This window comes from Pinus tabuliformis, chromosome J, assembly GCF_031772625.1.
Source record: "Pinus tabuliformis cultivar Carrire ecotype Pingquan chromosome J, CPIR1, whole genome shotgun sequence".
In the NCBI taxonomy this organism is placed as follows: domain Eukaryota; kingdom Viridiplantae; phylum Streptophyta; class Pinopsida; order Pinales; family Pinaceae; genus Pinus; species Pinus tabuliformis.
Window position 1 is genome coordinate 1,050,463,350 of NC_142295.1, and position 13,651 is coordinate 1,050,477,000.

At 41.1% G+C, this 13,651-nt stretch overlaps 1 protein-coding gene across 3 annotated transcripts in view; it reads right to left on the reverse strand.

The window, feature by feature from the left end:
• Nucleotides 1-13,651, reverse strand: part of LOC149230527 (uncharacterized) — a 115,788-nt gene that overhangs the window by 18,123 nt on the left and 84,014 nt on the right. The gene's annotated exons all lie outside the window — the stretch shown is intronic.

Consider the following 13,651-nt stretch of genomic DNA (forward strand, 5'->3'; position numbering starts at 1 on the left):
CATGTAGCAGGTCCACAGGTTTGGAACAACCCGAGGGGTTTGAGATTCATGATCGGGAAGAAAGCCCTCTCTGGCTTGAAGCAAAACACGCTAGGCGTAGTATGAGAGGATTGATAGTTGTCTGATGAAGCTGAGATTCACTAGGAGTAAATCCGATCCAAACCATTGCTCGAAGGTTGTGGATGATAGACCTCTCGTACCGGCACCTTCTGAGGACGACCTATTTTTGACAAGTGCAAACCCTCTCATTTGCAGAAGTAAGATGTTGGATTCTGGATGTGGAATGGTAAACTACGAGCCTGTGACTACCTCAAGGATCTTAACTTTCAGAAGTTATATGGTAGTGATGCCGAACCAGATTTGGGAAATGCCTCTGACTTTCATAAACTCATTCGCATTGATGTTCTTGGTGAACTTCCATCCGGATATATGTTTTGCAGTTAGCATGTTGGGCTCCTATTTTGGTTGAGCATCACTAGATTAGTGATAAGAATCTTCTCAGATATCTTCGGGGCACAATCCCTCATGGATTGACATACACTACCAGAAATATGAAACTGCATGATTATTCGAATGTTGACTGGGCAGGCAGTGTGGAGGATCTCAAGAGCACTTCTAAGTGATGATTCTCTTTAAGTTCTACTCGATATTCTGGATGAGCAGAAAGCAGAAGTCGGTTGCTATAAGCACCACTGAGACCGAATACATAGCTACAAGTATGACCTCGTGTGAAGCTGCCTGGTTGCAGAAGCTCTTCAGTGAGTTGTTTGTACACATGATGGATACCACCATGATCTTCTTTGTCAACCAAGGAGGGATTTGATTGTTGAGGGATCTTGTATTCTATGATTGCTCCAGTATATAGACATCAGATACTACCTTATCTAGGATATGGTACATCGATGAGCAAGGAGGCTCTATCGCATTGAGACCGATGTATAGGTCGCAAACATTCTGTCAAAGCCCTGGAGAAAGTTCAAATTTGTGACTTTCCCGAACGACTTGGAGTCGTTGAAAGACCTTCTTATGAGGGTCCTGCATGTTGCATGCATTGAGCTTTGGGAGCTCCGGGGGGCTTGGGGTGCTTATTGGAGCAACAAGCGACCATAAGGCGACTCACCCTCCCCTAATGGTGCGCTGTGTACAGGGTGAATGGCTCAACCTTCCACTGTGATACCTCGTGACGACTTAGTGACAGGATGAGTGGTTCTCATGTCGAGGCATCCTACCCATGCAGTCTGGGACTCATGGGGAGTACCTCTCATTGGTATGTTGTCCTAAACATACCAATGGTGCCCTATCCGCAGGCATATGGTGCCCTAGCCGCAGGCATATGGTGCCCTAGACGCAGGGCTAATGCAACTGAAAGGGAACACTGTTTTAAGGCCTACAACAAGGCACCGAGCTGCTGAAAGGAGGCCGAGGGTAGGCCGAGTTGAAGAAGGGTTGTTTGGGGCAGCAAAAAGGTGGGTTGCAGGTGACAACGTGGGACTGTGGTACGCCGCAGTCCTAACCACCTCAAAACGGGGACAAAACGGAGAGTTTGAGGGCTCAAACATGCCCAGGACAGCAGTGCTAGTAAATGGGAAAATTGGACTACATGGTGCTGCTAAGACACATGGGACAGCAGCAAGGTATGGCAAGGCAAAGGGGACAGCAACAAGGTATGGCAAGGCAAAGGGGACAGCAGCAAGGTATAGCATGACTATTAGGGACAGCAGCTAAACAATATATCTAGGCAGCAGTGACAAGGGACAACTGCATAGTAAATGGGACAGCAGCAAGCATGGACAGCATGGCAAGCATGGTGTTGCAAGAACATGAGACATGTTGTATGTCAAGATGGTTTAACATACCACATGGGACAGTAGTGTGGCAACATGATGCAGCTATGGCACATGGGGCAACTGTGGTAGCATGGTACAGTAAAGGCACATGGGACAACTGTGGCAGCATGGTGCAACAATGGCACATGAGACAGCAGTGCAGCATAAGTTGCAGCAATATGATGTGTACAGCATGGTCATGAGGTCCAGCATTGTGATGATGGGTGCAGCATGGTGCAACACGGTGAGGTGCAACATGGCGCAGCATGGTGAGGTGTAGCATGATGACGACATGCAGCACAATGATAAGTGAAGGAGTCACCTTGGAGAATCAGTTGAAGCAACATGTCTTCAACTGATCTCATGTATCATCTTCTTAGAGATGATCTATGCTCTTATCTAGATAAGTCAAAATGTTGACTTTTGTTGTAAATGTACTATCTCTCTCTCTCCGCTGAACTATTGAAGAACATATAAGAAGAATTGATCAAGGGTTTCCCCACATTGGGGTTTGTCCCTGGCTAGCGCCACATCTTCTGTCTTCTTGTCTTGGCTTGTCTTCTGCGATTTATATTTATGTTCTATTTGCAGTTTACTTTAATGCTGATGTGATTACTAATCTGGAAAATATATTGAGCTAACTGTGAAAAGTGAAATAAATTGCTCTAAGCATAGAACAAACCTAAAATTAACAAAAGAGCTGCATATGAGTTCGGATAAGTACAGTGCCTCCTTGAAGAATATGTTGTTTTCGATCACAATGGATAAAAGAGCATAACTAGAGGAGCATTCACTCAAGATAAAGGATATCACAGAGTAGTTGCTCACCATTGGTAAGATGAAAGAGGAGGACATGGTGGTTATCATGTTGAAAACCCTACCACATGCTTATGAACACTTTATTGAGACCTTGAACATCATCACTACAAATGTTGACCTGATGTTTTATGAGCTACACAATAGGTTCTTAGAATAGGAAAAATGGAAGAAACAATTAGGTAGTGGCATTTGACAAAGGGTTCAAAACCGACCTTTGCAACAAATATCAAGAGAAAAAAACAAAGGGGCAAAGAATAAAAGTAAATGTATAGTGAAGATGCAATAAGAGCCTGAAAACCATCACTTGTCAATTGTGGCAAAGTGCACCATATGAAGAAGCACTACAACAAGAGGTTGGTTGATCAAAAACCAAACCAAGGAGGGCCTAAGGAAAAGGCCAATGTTGCATAGCATATAAAAGAGAAGGGATCAACTTTCTTCGCATTCACAAGCAAGAATCAAGTGAATCAGCAAATTTCATCTACGTGGTACATTGATTTAGGTGAATCAGAAAATTTCACCAATGGGACTTGTTCACAGAGTACACTGCATGTTCCTCGAAGGATTCAATGATCTTCGATGGTGAGGCAGAGTACATCGCAGTCCGCAAATGGTATATGCAAATTTCCTTTGGAGAAAAACATTCATTTCCCCAAATGTGTATTATGTGACAGGTATGAAGCTTAATCTACTTTGAGTGAGTTAGGTTATGCAACACTACTCCCATCTAGATGTCAATTATAGCAATCATAAATGCTATATAGTTGACCACGTGATCAAGAAAACTATCTCTCTTGGTGAGGAGGATCATGAACTGTTCAAATTGGTTAATATCAAGTAGGTCAAGGAGCATGCAACAGTAGCCAAGAGTGCATCAAACATCACTATAGTTTGGCATGAATGATATGGGCACCTTCACCTACATCTCTCAGTTATCTTGAGAGAATCTAGTAGATGGTCTTCTTAACATTAAACAACACATTTTGGGTGTGTGCAGAGCTTGCTAGGCAGCAAAGCAGCAAAGGGCTCCATTGGATGAAGGACATGCTTGGAGAGTAGGTAGAGTCTTGTTACCCACCAAAAGTGGGTGACCCCATAGGAGAAATTTTCTCCTAGTCTTGTCTTCAATCGGCAGCCCCTGACAGCCACCAGTGTAGCTGATGCATTGTGCCATATGATCTCCGCTCCCTGAATCAGTCATGTCCCCTCGCCCATCTGCCAAGAGCATATGTTTGAAGGTGGGCAGTCTAATCCTAAAGGTATGTTTTTCATTGTGTAATTAGGTGCTTATGCTTGTTTTTCGTTGGGCATATTAGGCATGGATTATTGGGTGACTTAGAAGAATGAAGTGTTTTGACTATAGTTTTTTTCCCTCACCTTAAATGGGGGGTTAATCCTCAATCCTAGTCCCATGGGATCTCCCCTATTGGCCTATGGCTTCAGGAAGAGCACTACATGAAAAAACATGATTTTGGTAAAGTTGTCTCGTTTTCCCATTTCACATTTTTCACTCCCCTATGCACATTACAGACCATATTTCGTCATCTTCCCTCTCTGGGTGCACATGACCACTAGGTCCATAAGGCACTGATACAACCCCTCCTTTCTGTTGATTTTGGGTAGCATCGAATGTGCTCTAGCTCCGAAATTTTGTGGAGGGGCTAGAATACATGAGATCTCCAAGACCCAGAAATAATTTGGAGAAATTCCACCTGAATTGTGAGTTATTAAAATAATTAATATTTTTAACGGAGTTCCTAAGTCTAAACTTAGGGAAATAAAAATATTAATGGGTATTAATAAAAATATAGGTGAGAAGCTTCTAAGGGACGAGGATCAAGTTTGTTTTAATCTTAGTCGTTGATTAGGCACTCAATCTCGGTTGTTGAATCATCAACAGGAAAAGTATAAGAGAAGACTTAAGAGTCATTTGGAGATACACCGAGCAAATACTCAGTAGCCCGAGGGAAATTGATTCTCAAGGAGAGAAGTTTGATTTCAGAGGGACAGTTGCAGGGTGAAGGAACAAGGAGGCATCAGCATCAGTCAGAGACTAAGGAGGAGGTGACGCAGAGCATCAGAGGGACAACGCAGAGGGAAGATCAGAGAGACAGCGCAGCAAGGGATGCAGTCCTCACGCAAAAGTGATGCAGAGGTGATGCAATGAAGGTTGAAGGGTCTCCGAGGTGCCAGAATTTCTCCAGAGCAAGGGGAAAAATTGTCTCAGGTGTTTCTCTTAGAGGTGTCTCTATTTTCTATGAAATCGTTCCTTGTAAAGAGATTGTTGCTGAAGAATAATAAATAAACCCTCATTTGTTGTACTGATTTTCCCGCATTGGGTTTTTCCGGGACAAGTGTCCAAAAATCACTATGTTGATGTGATTGGTTCTTGTGCTTGTATATCACTGTTATTTTTTCTCTATGTTATTATGTGACAACTGCAGTAGAAATTTTTTAATGCTTACTAAAGGGTTTTGTAAATAACTTATTTAAGTAGGAGAAATAAATCAGTTATTACAGTAGAATTTCATGTTAGAAATTTTCACATGGTATCAAAGCAGAGATCAGGCAACAAGATTAAAGAATCTGCAATGAGTCAGTAGCATGATGTTAGGGAAGCAACTCAAAAGGACTCACGCAGTTCTCCTAGGAAAGAGGAAAGCACGAAGAATATGGATCACGACTATTCTATGTTAGCTTCCAAACTGTAAGAAGAAGTCGCTTGCTTAGCAAGTTTTGCTTCATCTGAGGTTTGGTATGTTAACAATGGAGCCTCTGCGCACATGACAAGAATACGAGAATGTTTTTCGAGCTATCAAGAAGAACAAATGAACTTCCAAATCACCATGGGAAACAAGTCAAAATGTACCCCCGTAGGAAGAGCTACTATAGTCTTTCAAACAGAAGCAACGTATCGGCTTCAAGCAACCAATGTGTTGCATGTGCCAGGATTGGGGATGAATTTAGTCTCTGTATCTCAGTTACAAAACAAGGGCTATGATGTTTTCTTCATTGGGAAGAAAGTATATGTCAAACATCCGAGTTGGAAAAGAAAGGCCGAAATTGGAGTCAGAAGTAACAAGTTCTATAAGTTACAGCTAGAATCACCAATGGCACTGATATGCAGTAGCGGGGAAAAAGATTTGAATGAACTATGGCACAGGGGGATGGAACACTTGCACCATGGGGCTCTAGGAATTCTCGGAAGAACCGTCACAGGAGTTCCAGAGTTGAGTACCAAACAAGACGATGTATGCAGAGGGTGCACACTAGGCAAGTACGTCGAAGCAACTTATTCCAGAAGTAACAATAGGGCAAAGAGTGTTCTAGGATTGATACACTCAGATATCTGCGGACCCATGTCCACAAAAGCTCTTAGTGGTGCCGAATACTTTGTCACCTTCATTGATGACCATTCCAGGAAGACTTGGATCTACTTTCTGAAAACCAAGGATGAGGTTTTTAATCGATTCAAAGAGTTTAAAGCTCTAGTTGAGAATCTGACAGGAAAGAAGATAAAAGCGTTGCGCTCAGACAATGGTGGAGAATACACTGATAAGGACTTCACTAATTTCTGTGCAAGGGAAGGCATCAGAAGAGAATGGACAGCTCCCTATAATCCGAAGCAGAATGGAGTAGTAGAAAGGAAGAACAGGACTATTGTTGAAGCAGCAAGGGCGATGTTGTATGATCAGGATATGCCCAAATTTCTATGGGCAGAAGCATGCAGCACAGCAGTGTATGTCCAGAACAGGACTCCTCACAGGGCATTGGGTAAGATTCTAAGTTGCAGGAAACGTTGGAGAAGGGTTTGTTTCTAGTGGGAAATGAAACGAAAAAGAGGAAACTCATACCGTACGGCATGGAAACTTGTTTCCGGCCATACTAGCCCGTTTCTCGAGGAGGAAACGTGGCTAGTACAGCCAAAAATGAGTTACCAAGCCATACGGCGGAGTTTCCTCTTCTAACTTGACTTTTTCTTGTATTTTTTTTTCGCTTCTAATTTTTTATTGGGCAACTAAAATATGTTATGGATGCTTCTAGATGCCTCTCAAGTTATAAAAAAGAGGATTTTTTTGAGTGGGGCAGCCTAATGTTCAAGCCTATGGCCCTAGTGTTGATATGCAGTTCATGGTAATGTTAAATTCTTAAAGTAAAAGTGACATTCTCCTTTATTTTTCATTTTCATCCTTTTACTTAAATTTTTAACATTACCATGAAATGACTCAGGATGTTTGACAGCGGTTTCACCCTCATTGGATTTCATATGGAGAAAGTAGAATTTTAGATCTCATTCAAAATCCAGCAGACTTATCTGTTTTTCAGGATTTCAAGATTGGGGGTATTGCAATCTTTCCATTGGATTTTGTCATGTACTAGGGTATGGAACTTGTATTTAATCAAGAGAACCAACCCCTCTATGCAGGGGAGACTCCCAATAATCAAGAGCACGTAGGGTACTAGGATATGGAACTTGTATTTAATCAAGAGCACTAAGGTCGTTCGACTATGTAGGAGGAGACTCCCAATCAAGCACGAGACAAAAAATTAGAAATTTCTCGTGGCTGATTTTGGATATTGCTATTTTCATTATGTGATCATTCATGAGTAAATGTGATGTAAATTTAAAGACTTATAGTTTATGCATTGACAATTGACAATTTAATCATAATGTAATAAATTAGAATGTATCATATATGCTTTATGGTTGCACATTATTTCTTAAATATCCTAATATATATATATAGATATTGAGTTTCCCCGTTTCCAAAATTTGGGGGGGTCACTTTTCGTACCCATGCCCGTTTCGGAAACTCATACCCGTTTCCCGTTTCGTGCAACTTAGGTAAGATTACTCTGGAGAGTGTCTTCACCAAGAAGAAGCTTGAGGTGAGTCATTTAAGAATATTTGGGAGTTTGGCATACTGCCATATACCCGAAGAAAATAGGAAGAAATTGGATCAAACTGTAGAAAAAGGATATCTAGTGGGATATAGCAAGAATGCTAAGGCATATAGAGTCTATTTTCTGAGAAATAGTAAGATCATAGTTCGATGGGATGTAAAGTTCATGGAGGACAGAGCTTTCAAGAAAACCCAAGAAATGCCTTCCGAAGAGCAATCAAAGAATGATCCATTGGTCCAGCCACTTCGACTAGCAAAAATCAGCACCAGTATTCCTTTTTAAGACAAAATTCCAAAGGTATCACAACAGGTGGAGTCTCAGGAAGAGGAGGAGCAAATAGATCTACTCTCTACCAGTGGAAGAACAAGCCAAGAACTTCGACAAAAACTATGGAATGCAAAGGATTTTGTTGGAGCTCCTAAAAATGAGAAAAGGGAGAGTAGATAGAGAGATAGGTACCATGCCTTAGTGGCTCAAGTTGTAGAACCCTCTAGTTTTCAGGAGGTCGTTCAACATCAAGTATGGATAGATGCTATGGTGGAGGAATACAGTTCCATAATGGTCAATGATGTCTGGAAAGTGGTGCCTAGGCCTCAGGATGGGTCAGTGATAGGTTCGAGATGGATCTACAAGATCAAATATGTTGCAGATGGCAGTGTGGAAAAACACAAAGCCAGGTTCGTGGAAGGAGTATGCTCAAAAGGAAGGGATAGATTATGAAGAGACTTTCGCCCCAGTAGCCAAGTATACTTCTATTAGATCCGTGATATCCCTTGCAACACAAATGGGGTGGGAGATTCACCAAATGGACGTCAAGACTGCGTTCTTGAACGGTGTGATAGAAGAAGAAGTATACATTGAACAACCAGAGGGTTTTGAGGCACATGAGAAGAAATTTCATGTATACAGGTTGAAGAAAGCCTTGTATGGGCTTAAACAGGATCCTAGAGCATGGTACAGTCGAATTGATGGTTACTTGCAGAAGATGGGATTCGTTAAGAGTGATGCAGATCCCAACCTCTACTATCTGATTGTAGAGAATGAGCCTCTAATTCTGGTGTTATATGCGGATGATCTTTTTCTAACAAGTTCATCCAGGCTCATCAAAGATTGCAAGGAAAACCTAGCTACAGAAATTGACATGAAGGATTTGGGGCGGATGCATTATTTTCTGGGGTTGTAAATTTGGCAGCAAAAGGATGGAATTTTCCATGGACAAGGGAGATATGCTACAGAAATTCTGAAAAGATTTAGAATGCAGCACTGTAGACCTATCGCTACTTCAATGATTACCAACTGGAAGAAGATTGATGCATCTGAAGATAAAGAAGTCGATCCCACCTTATACAGGCAACTCATAGGGTCCCTAATGTATCTAGCCAATACCAGGCCAAACATTTGTTACATTGTTAACACCCTCAATCAGTTCATGGTGGAACCAAAGAGGGCGCATTGGGCGGCAGCCAAGCATGTTCTCAAATGTATACGAAGAACAGTCGAGCATGGACTAATGTACACCCGAGGCAATGACATCAGGTTGAGTGGGTTCACTGACACAGATTGGGCTGGAAGTTCAATAGATCGGAAAAGTACCACTAGGTACCGTTTCAATATTGGATCAGGAATGACCTCCTGGTGTAGTAGGAAACAAAAATCCGTAGCTCTGAGCTCAGCTGAAATTGAATATATGGCCGCTAGCACAGCGTTATGTGAAGCCATATGGCTTAGGAAGTTGCTTGTGAATCTATTCAGGAGAAGGATGGAAGCGACCAATATTTTGTGTGATAATCAGAGTTGCATCAAGCTCTCTGAGAATCCAATTTTTCATGATCGATCAAAGCACATTGACATCAGGTGTCACTTTATCAGAGACTGTGTCCAATGAGGGGCAGTACAGTTACGGTACACTCCAACAGGAGAACAGGTGGCAGACATTCTCACCAAGGCTCTAGGAAGAACAAAGTTTGTTTATTTCAGGGAGAAGATGGGGATGATTGAGAATCTGTTTCAATAGAAGAGGCGGATAGTACAAGGAGTTGCAGTGCAGCAGTCAATGTCACATGGTTCGGGTTCGACAATGTTTGGGTTCGGTTTGAGTTCGAATTTTTTGATGAGGTTCGCTATTAGGTTCGTCTATATATATAAACATATATTAATTGAAAATGAATTATAGGATAAAATAGTAACAAATCAACATCAATAAACATAAAATATGTTATCACAAACTTGGAAACTGCAAGGCTAAAATACAAGCTTGAGTTGTGACATGAAGTTACAAGTTTTGATCTATGGACTTTGATCATTGGCTATGAGGTTCGATGAGGTTCGCCAACATTCGAACCTCAAGGTTAAAGTTCAACGAACCTTGTGACATAGGCAGCAATTAGCGATGGCAGTGCTATGGGCAGCATGATGTAGCATATTCAGAGGGAGTTGCAGTACAGATGTAGCAGTGACAGTGGCAGTGTCATAGGCAGCAGCACAGGTTGCAGCAGCGCAGTAGATGAGGGGCAACAGGCCGAGCATCAACAACACAAAGGACCGATGTTGTGGATCAGTATGATACTTCTGTTGGGAAGTATTGCTAGAGCGCATTCCTCACTAAGAGGGAGTGTTGATTTTGGGTAGCATCACATGTGCCCTAGCTTCGAAATTTTGTGGAGAGGCTAGAATACATGAGATCTCCAAGACCCAGAAATCGTTTGGAGAAATTCCACCCAAATTGTGAGTTATTAAAATAATTAATAAAGATATGGGTGAGAAGCTTCTAAGAGACGAAGATCAAGTCTGTTTTAATTAATAATTAAAATATTAATAATTAATAATTAAAATATTAATGGATATTAATAAAGATATGGGTAAGAAGCTTCTAAGAGACGAAGATCAAGTCTGTTTTAATCTTAGTTGTTGATTAGGGACTTCATCTCGGTCGTTGAATCATCATCAGGAAAAGTATAAGAGAAGACTTAAGAGTCATTTGGAGATACACCGAGCAAATACTCAGTAACCCGAGGGATATCGATTCTCAAGGAGAAGAAGTTCGATTTTAGAGGGAGAGTTGCAGAGTGAAGGAAGAAGAGGGCATCAGCATCAGTCAGAGACTGAGGAGGAGGTGACACAAAGCATCAAAGGGACAGCATAGAGGGAAGATCAGAGAGAGCGCAGCAAGGGACGAGGGCTCACGCAGAAGTGACACAGAGGTGATGCAGTGAACGCTGAAGGGTCTCCAGGGTGTCAGAATTTCTCGAGAGCAAGGGGAAAAATTGTCTCAGGTGTTTCTCAGAGGTGTCTCTATATTCTGTGAAATCGTTCCTTGTAAAGAGATTGTTGCTGAAGAATAATAAATAAACCCTCATTTGTTGCACCGGTTTTCTCACATTGGGTTTTTCCGGGGACAGTTGTCCAAAAATAACTATGTTGATGTGATTGATTCTTGTGCTTGTATATCACTGTAATTTTTTCTCTATGTTATTATGTGACAATTGCAGTAGAATTTATTTTGATGTTTACTGAAGGGTTTTGTAAATAACTTATTTAAGTAGGAGAAATAAATTAGTTACTGCAGTAGAATTTCGTGTTAGAAATTTTCACACCTTCGTCCACATGTTTGGATCGGGCCTGGAAATGTTGTCCTGAAGGTTGATCCAACTAAAAGAACATTAAAAGCATATCATGACCACAAGCAAGAAACAAAAGCAAAGAATATCATAAAATGCAAAAGATGGTCGAGACATTTAATATAGCACGTAGGAAAAAGCCAAACATGACCTCTACTCCATCAATCATGGCCATCACCCCAATTCCTAGGGCCATTAAGTGCCCCACAAATCATTAAGGAACCCATGCACGTCCCAACCCCTGGTGGGAGATGAATTGCGCCACCTTAATGGGGTAATAGTTGCTACATTTCTCTCACGACATGCTCTTATTTCCTAGAGCCTCGAGCAGTAATAAAAAGATAAATCATAAAAAGGAAAAAAATCAAATAATGAAGGATGGAAAAACAAAGGTTTGGGTAACTCATGTATCCACGATTGCTCCCTCCTACATCTATACACCCAAAGATGTGCACATCCCTCATCATTAACATCCTTGAACCCATGGCATTTGGCTTTGAGACCCTCGTGTCCCCATCCATCTCATCATTCTTCACATGACCCTAATCAATATAAAGATGTACCTTGGATATGTCTTCCCCCTTGGGGACTGGGAACACCTAATAGGGTTGTTTATTAGCTGCTCCTACCTAGGAAGGTAACAATAGTACAAGCTAAAAACCCCAAATTTAGAAAGGGAAGCCTACTATGAAGTCTCAATATGCCCTTGATTAACAAGCTTGGTGGACTTAGATGCACTAATGAATTATCCTATTTGATGGTGAGAAAGCACATTGGATCTTATATATAATTGGCAAGCGGTTTCATCATGGGCTAGGCAACTTAATTGGGGCCCAAGCACACCAGTGACCAGAGGATCATATTGACAATGTTAGTTTTTGTAGCATCAAATGATGTTCTAGTCTCGACTTTGGTCAAAGATGCTAAGAAACACTAGTACTCCAAAACCCAGAAATCGTTTCTCTAGAATCCACCTAGAAGTAGCCCAATTAAGTTAATTAATCAGTGATTCAATTTTTCCTAAGTCTAACTTAGGGAAAATGATTAACTAACAGCAATAAATTGAGAAATGTGAGATTTCTCTAGAAACTCACACAGATCAACTCAGGAATGATCTCAGCCATCAATAAGGACTTAATCGTGGTCATTGGTGATCCAATTGAAGATTATAAGGGGAGGTCGATGGGGTTGAGGAAGAACACACTTGAGCTCGAGTTCCTTGGCAGAAATCGAGCTTCCCAGTCGCAGTGATTCAACAGATGAGAGTTTGAGCCAGAGAGGGGATGCAGAAACCGTGAGGGGCAGAGACAACGAGTCCGGAGGAAGATTTCCAGGTCTGGAGAGGTAATTGAGAGGGAAGGCATATTATGACAATGAATACTTTGAAGTAAGCAAAAGTACTATCGATAAATGTTCGTTGTTCATGAAGTTGCAAACAAAAGACTTGAGAAGTACTAAGGCTATATTTGGTGTTGTTAAAGAAGTGGTAGAAGAAAGCTTCCAACACGATGTATTTGGATAACTTGTTGATGATATAAGCAGCATCCAGACCTCGAAGGTTTGTGTTTACTTGTTTGTATGTTTAAAAGCTTATTACTAATTGGGGTTGTGATTGCATAGGTAAATCTCTCCACAAGAAGGATGAAACACTTTGAAAGCACGCTTGGATAAATTGATATATCTAGTTAATTAGGGAAAGTTGAAGCATCTAATGGCGAATGCTTGGGAGGATATTTGGCCGGCCTGTGTGTTGAGGTCTAGATCCCGAAGAGGGAGGGTGGCGTTGGTCTTGGAGCTCTAACCTTGGATACGCACTTAGATCCCTGGGTTGATGGCTAGTTAGTAACTTAGTAAGCATGATGGTACCTAAACTGGCTGAAAGCTTTAGTCCATCTTAGTCCCACCTGGATAGATAACCCTGGTCAGGTATCTAATCTGTGGCACTGAGTCTGCCTAAACTCTTCGTAGTTCATTTTGAAAATCATCCATGTACCTCTATATAGTTGTAATTATGAATACCTCCGTAGTTAAGAGGGAGTGTTGAAGAATGTAATTAAGTACGGTCATCATAAATGTATTTAAGTCGCAATATAATGTATTTCTCAAAAGAAAGAAAATGAAATTTTATTATTATTAAAATTAACTTATTAAAGCATGGGATCCATGCTTGGGTCCATTATTTTTAGGTCAAAGCCTCCATTGCAGGCTTCTAGGGTTTGTGTCAAGTGTCCTTGTCCATGTCATAATGTAAAGAACCCTTCTTAGGAATTATTTGTCAAGAAAAAAATTTATTTTATATTAAAATTAGTCTTCTAGGCCTCCTCCACCAAGTTGGCCTAACAATGGGCAATAGAATCACTATATAAAGGAAGCAACTCGACTTCATTTGTCTCACACACACAACAAGTTCGATTTGCTGTTTCTAAACTTAGAAAAAGTGTGAATTTCAAGGAAGAAGGAGAAGAAGGATAGCGAAGAAGGTCT